Source organism: Wyeomyia smithii, chromosome 3, assembly GCF_029784165.1.
Source record: "Wyeomyia smithii strain HCP4-BCI-WySm-NY-G18 chromosome 3, ASM2978416v1, whole genome shotgun sequence".
In the NCBI taxonomy this organism is placed as follows: Eukaryota; Metazoa; Arthropoda; class Insecta; order Diptera; family Culicidae; genus Wyeomyia; species Wyeomyia smithii.
Window position 1 is genome coordinate 229,051,524 of NC_073696.1, and position 7,072 is coordinate 229,058,595.

Below are 7,072 nucleotides of genomic sequence, written 5' to 3' on the forward strand. Positions count from 1 at the left end.
ATCCCTTTTATAATCAAACTTGCCAGAAGGACATATAGTTGGGTAAAAAAAACATTTTGACAATAACTGGTTGGTTGGTGAATGACTGGACCAAAGGCGCATAACAGTTCCCACTAGTGAACCTCAGCCTTCCAGCTACCGTACCCCTACCTTCTCGTGGTACCAACTGATGTGCGAGTAACCAGTGGAAAGATCGGGTAACCAACCCTGGTGGGACTGCTGGTCGCATGCTGACAGGGGACGGGGCTTCCTTTCTCGGAAGGGAGTTTCCTGGGATCGACACCAACAGAAGCGTTCTAAGTAACGCAGTGTCCTTCTCAAGTCCTGGTAGTGCCCGGGACTCTAAACAATGGCACTACGATGGCCCTCCTGCGACATAGTGGGGTTGGTCGCTGGCCTTGCAAGCCCGCACCATTAAAAAACAACAGCAACGAACGCAATAACGTTAAGTACGGACCGGAACAATCGGCTAAGACCTAGGCAACGAAAACGGACTAACGATTGGATTCTCGGAACATGGAACTGCCGATCTCTCAACTTCCTAGGAAGTACCCGCGTGCTTTCCGAGGAATTGAAGACCCGCAAGTTCAACATCGTAGCGCTGCAGGAGGTATGCTGGAAGGGGACGATGGTGCGTACGTACAGGGATGGTCACACCATCTACCAGAGTTGTGGAAGCACACATGAGCTGGGAACAGCTTTTATAGTGATGGGAGAGATGCAGAAGCGGGTGATCGGCTGGTGGCCGATCAGCCCTAGAATGTGCAGGTTGAGGATCAAAGGCCGTTTCTTCAACATTAGTATTATCAACGTGCATAGCCCACACCTCGGAAGTACCGATGACGACAAGGACGAATTCTACGCGCAGTTGGAGAGTGAATATGACCGCTGCCCAAAACATGATGTCAAGATCATCATCGGTGATTACAACGCTCAGGTTGGCCAGGAGGAGGAGTACAGACCGGTGATTGGACGATTCAGTGCACACCAGCTGACGAATGAAAATGGCCTCAGACTAATCGACTTCGCCACCTCCAAGAACATGGCCATACGTAGCACCTTCTTTCAGCATAGCCTCCACCATAGACTCACCTGGAGATCACCGAATAGAACAGAAACACAAATCGACCACGTTTTGATAGATGGTCGGCACTTCTCGGACATTATCGATGTCAGATCACATCGAGGCGCTAACATCGATTCGGATCACTACCTAGTGATGGTTAAGATACGCCAAAAACTATCCGTTGTGAATAACATACGGTACCGTCGCCCGCCACGGTATAATCTCGCGCGACTGAAGCAACACGACATCGCAACACAGTACGCGTCATCGCTCGAAGCTGCACTGCCAGAAGAGGGAGAGCTTGAAGAAGCCCCTCTAGGGGATCGCTGGAATGCCGTGAAAACAGCTATCAGCAGTGCTGCGGAGGAAGTCCTGGGACACGTGCAACCGAATCGACGTAACGAGTGGTTTGACGAAGAATGTCGGCGGATTTTGGACGAGAAGAACGCAGCGCGGGCAACAATGCTGCGTAGAGCCACCCGTCAGAATGTGGAGCGATATAGACTGAAACGGAGGCAGCAAGTCCAACTCTTCAAGGAAAAAAAGCGTCGCCAGGAAGAGGAGGAATGTGAAGAACTCGAGCAGCTGCACCGCACACACGAAACACGAAAGTTCTACCAAAAACTCAACGGATCCCGCAGAGGCTTTGTCCCACGAGCCGAAATGTGTAGGGATAAGAATGGAGGCATTTTGACGGATGATCGTGAGGTGATCGAAAGGTGGAAGCAGCACTACGATGAACACCTGAATGGCGTGCAAGCAGGAGACCACAACAGGAGCGGAGAAGACGTGGTCGGTGCAACGAACGACGAAGATGTGCCACCCCCCACAATAAGCGAAGTTAAGGATGCGATCCGGCAGCTCAAGAACAACAAAGCGGCCGGAAAAGACGGCATTGGAGCTGAGCTTATTAAGATGGGCCCCGACAAACTGGCTAGCTCGCTGCATCGGCTGATCGTCGAGATTTGGGAAACAGAACAGCTACCGGAGGAGTGGAAAGAAGGGGTTATCTGCCCCATATACAAAAAGGGCGACAAACTAGACTGCGAGAACTATCGAGCGATCACAGTCCTGAATGCCGCCTACAAAGTGTTTTCCCAGGTCATCTCCCAACGCCTGTCACCATTAGCCAGCAGGTTTGTAGGAAGCTATCAGGCCGGCTTCATGGAAGGACGGTCTACAACTGACCAAATCTTTACACTGCGGCAGATCCTCCAAAAGTGCCGTGAGTTTAGAGTCCCTACACACCATCTTTTCGTCGATTTTAAAGCCGCATACGATTCAATAAACCGACAAGAGCTATGGAAAATTCTAGACGAAAACGGCTTCCCGGGGAAGCTGACAAGACTGATTAAGGCTACGATGGAGGATGTGAAGTGTTGTGTGAGAATTTCGGGTGGAACGTCGGACCCATTCGAGTCTCACAGGGGGCTCCGACAAGGTGATGGTCTCTCCTGCTTATTGTTTAACGTCGCGCTAGAGGGTGTTATGAGACGAGCGGGGTTTGACATGCGGGGCACGATTTTCAACAGATCGGGTCAATTTATTTGCTTTGCGGATGACGTGGATATTGTCGGCAGAAAATTTGAGACGGTGGCAGACCAGTATACCCGACTGAAACGTGAAGCAGATAGGATCGGACTGAAGATTAATACGTCAAAAACTAAGTATATGCTTGCAGGTGGGTCCGAGCACGACAGGGCACGCCTAGGCAATACGGTAACAATCGACGGGGATGAGTTCGAGGTGGTCGACGAGTTTGTGTACCTCGGCTCTCTGGTAACTGAGAATAACGATACCAGCCGGGAGATAAGAAGACGTATTATCAGTGGAAGTCGTGCCTACTATGGGCTCCATAAAAAACTACGGTCGCAAAATCTGAGTCTTCGCACCAAGTGTATCCTGTACAAAACGCTAATAAGACCGGTCGTTCTCTACGGGCATGAGACGTGGACAATGCTCGAGGAGGACTTGCGAGCACTCGGAGTTTTTGAACGTCGGGTGCTAAGAACCATCTTTGGCGGTGTGCAGGAGAACGGAGTGTGGAGGCGTAGGATGAACCACGAGCTTGCGCGCCTCTTCGGTGAACCCAGTATTCAGAAAGTGGCTAAAGCTGGAAGGATACGCTGGGCTGGGCATGTAGCTAGAATGCCGGATAGCTACCCTGCAAAATTGGTGTTCGCTTCAAATCCGGCGGGAACGAGAAGGCGAGGGGCGCAACGAGCGAGATGGGTGGACCAGATGGAGCACGATCTGCAAAGTACCGGGTGCCCGCGGAACTGGAGGCAGGCAGCCATGGACCGAGTGAATTGGCGGAACCACGTTATGCAGGCCATGTCTTAGGACGTACGGCCATCTAAGTAAGTAAGTAAGTAAGACAATAACTACTCAACATAGCTCACTGCAGTGTTTTTATTGTGTATCTCTTAAACATATCTCAAATGACGGCGGATCTATGTAGGAAAGTAGATTGCGTTGTTCGCTCGTAACTGAAAACAAATAACCGCCTGTCACGTATGTTTGCTCTTCGAATACTATCGAACTTATCTCAGAAGTTTACACTGCGGCGTACTTCTGTGTATTTTCGCTGGAGTGATTCACCACTCTTGTTTCGCTCAGCTGTGGTGTAAGCAGCAAGTGTGTTATTTTTCTGCGAGCAACTAAAAACACAGCACAAAATGGGAGGAAAAAGTGTGCTAGGAAAATCGCTACACGTAACACTAATGCTAGGTAAGAAGTAAACGGTGAATATTCACTCTGCTCTTCTCACATATATTGAGGAGAATACTAAGCCTGGCCAGTAGTGGCACCGGTGGTGGTAGTGGCACTTCCTCCGTTAGTTCTCTGCCTTATTTGGCAACAACACATACTTTCCGGATACTGGCAATCATAATCTGCCGACGGTGTCTAGTTTCATAACAACTTTCTATGTGTATTTTCAGGTACTTATCGAACTTTTTGATTTTTGCATATTTTAGAATCTTTTTTCTGTTGTTATTTACTATAGTAATTTCCATAACTTCTTGTGCCCTGCAGAGGCTAGTTTAGCACTTTTTAATCGTATTGATAGCATTTTTGCCTTATCTTAATTATTAGTGTTGTGTTTACAGTCTTGATTCAGTAATGTATTATCTCTTTACCATTTTACACAGGTTATCATCTTGATTTTTCATCAGTCTACTTTCATGTGTGTTTTGTGTAATTTCTCGATTACGCATATTTTATCACAACCTTAGATATTTTAATAACTATTCTTGTTTTTATATCAATATGATATACCTTCTATTTATTTTTCCGTGCATTCTTTTTTTGTATCATTTCAATCATTAGAGTATAAGTATGCATTAATATTTATAAATTGCTTTTAAAAAGATTATTTGGAGAATTTAAAGTAAACTATTATCTCATAGTTGTTTTCTTCCAAATTTAAACTCGTTCCCTAGAACGCTGTCGAATGGTTAACCCAGCGTCACCACCGATTTGACAGAGTGAATGGAGACGCGCGGTTGACGTTCGCGTTGGGGTGGGTTAAACGCCCTTTTAGAAATGGCTAGAGGCACCAAAATCAACAGGAATGGTTAAATAGCTACAATCTTTTTTTTTAGTGAGCTTAAGGACCGCACCTGTGTTATAGTATATAGTAAGTGTTATAGTATTTAAAAGTGTGTAATCTAAACATATAAAAATGCAGCTCTGTCTGTCTGTCTGATCCAAACTACTGAACCGATCGGCGTGAAATTTTGTTATGGGTTTTAGGAGCCGAGAAAGGTGACTAAGATAGTTCGAGACCCCATCCCTCTTCTGGAAGGAGGGGTCCCATACAAATGAAACACAAATTTCCGCACATCTCGAAAATTTTCCAAGTAAATGGATCCAAATTTGGCAGGTGAATGTTCTCAGAAGTAACAAATATGTCCATAATGGTTAGACACCCCTCCCTCTTCTATAAGAGATGGGTCCCATACAAATGAAACACAAATTTCGCACAGCTCGAGAAGCAATCAAGCAAATACAACCAAATTTGGAATGTGAGACTAATTTACGATTAAAAATCTTTTGTCAAAAGAGCACATTGAGAGTATACAAGCAAAGTGCATCAAATATACGAGATGTTTATATCCTCTCATTAATCGAAATTCCAAACTTCTTTAAAGAATAAACTTTTGATTTACAAACAAATTTTTAGCAATGCTTTATGCTGTACCGATCTGGTCAAGTTATTGTTTAACAAGGAAGAAAACGCTTCGAAGAATTCAGAATAAACTTCTGAAAATAAATTCGAAACGTCCTCCTTGATTTGGTACACTCAAATTACATAGACTTATTGGTGTTGAAACATTAGAAACTATGTCAAATAAAATTCTCAACAATTTCCGACAAAAATCGTTGTAAGCCTCAATTGCTACGATAAGCTCGATGCACAGGTGCCAAAACTCGACTCCAGACGCCATTTTAAATTTAATATGGAATCTACTGGTTTCTAAAATGGGTGTTTCCGAAACCAGGATCTTTTTTAAATCAAATTGTCGATTTTATTGTTTTCACAATAATCGATAATCAAAATAATAAGCATTTTGCAATCATTTTCATAATGTTTGGAAATTTAATAGATTTTTTTACTTCAATTTAAATATAAATACTTTATAAAGACCTGCGTAGCCACCAGCTAACAGTGTCCGCTTCGATAAACGAATGGAACGTCGAGGGTTCGTTAGTAGAATCAGCCCTAGTGACAATATTGGTTTTATCAAAGTTTTATAGCGCTTGGTACATCCAAAACATCGCTATGAACCTTTGATAAAACCAGCTTTGTTACTTGGGAGGGCGATTCGATGTCAAAGACATGGACTAATTCTCAGACACCCCGCTTACCTATCCTTTCTTCTCGTTAAACTTTATAATATTGGAAATGAGACGAATATGACGCAATCGTCGTTTTATTTCGAGCTGCACAACTCATGAATTGTACAGATAGCGAATAAGGCTCCGTAGCCACAAGGTTACAGAGTTCGCTTTGGTAAAGCAGGTGGTCGTGGGTTGAATCTTAGTAGAATCAGGCAATTTGGTTGTCAAAGGACTTTGCGCATGGGTTTATTCTCAGGCTAGTTCTCTACAGGGAATTGAGGCGATATTGTTGTAAGGACAAAGGCTCGATATATAGTAGAGCAGTAAGCTTGTGAACCGGAAAGGTAAAAAACTTACTCACACAAGCAACGGATATGAATGATAAGCGTATCACTACTTCGATAGTGATACTGCCAATGATATGAAGTGCGGAAATACAGAAAACACCTGGGCAATATCACAATAGAGATCTAAGCTCTGGTCGCAGTAATGAGTCCACAGAAAAAAAATTCTTTCGATTCTTTCAAGGTGTGGTGCGGTGAGAGCGAAAGTGTTGTGGAAAGGCCTACTTCGGCTGCGGTTAAGTTGAGTGAGAGTAGGAGAGTAAACACTGTCATTTACTCTCTTTTTTGACAAAAGAATCATGATCATCAGCCAAATAAATATGAATAGATCGGGATTGTTCGTTCAGTGCACATCGTACGTATAATTTCATGTACCGAATTGTACATTTTGGGAACCACGTGTTGTGGTTTACACTCACAACAAAAAGAAAACCGGAGAGAACGTACCAACACCGATACTTATTCACTCGAATTCTGACAGCGATATCAACGCATCTTTCCATCACTGGACTACACTCTTCACAAAAAAAGTTTCTCTTATAATGAAACTGGCAAGATGGACAGATGGGTGAGACTTGTCCAAGTAATCATAATTAGAGATACTTGACAGGAGGAGAACATGTTGGTTGGTGAAGTAGGGCAGTTAGGGAACAAATGCAAACTTTATTACCAAAAACATACCTTGTATCATAAATGAACAAGAAAAGACAAGAAGCTGTCGTATGGTTGACCCAGCGTCTCCACCGATTTGACGGTGAAAGGAGGCGCGCGGTTAACGTTCGCGTTGAAGTGGGTGAAAGCTCGTGACGCGTTTTTA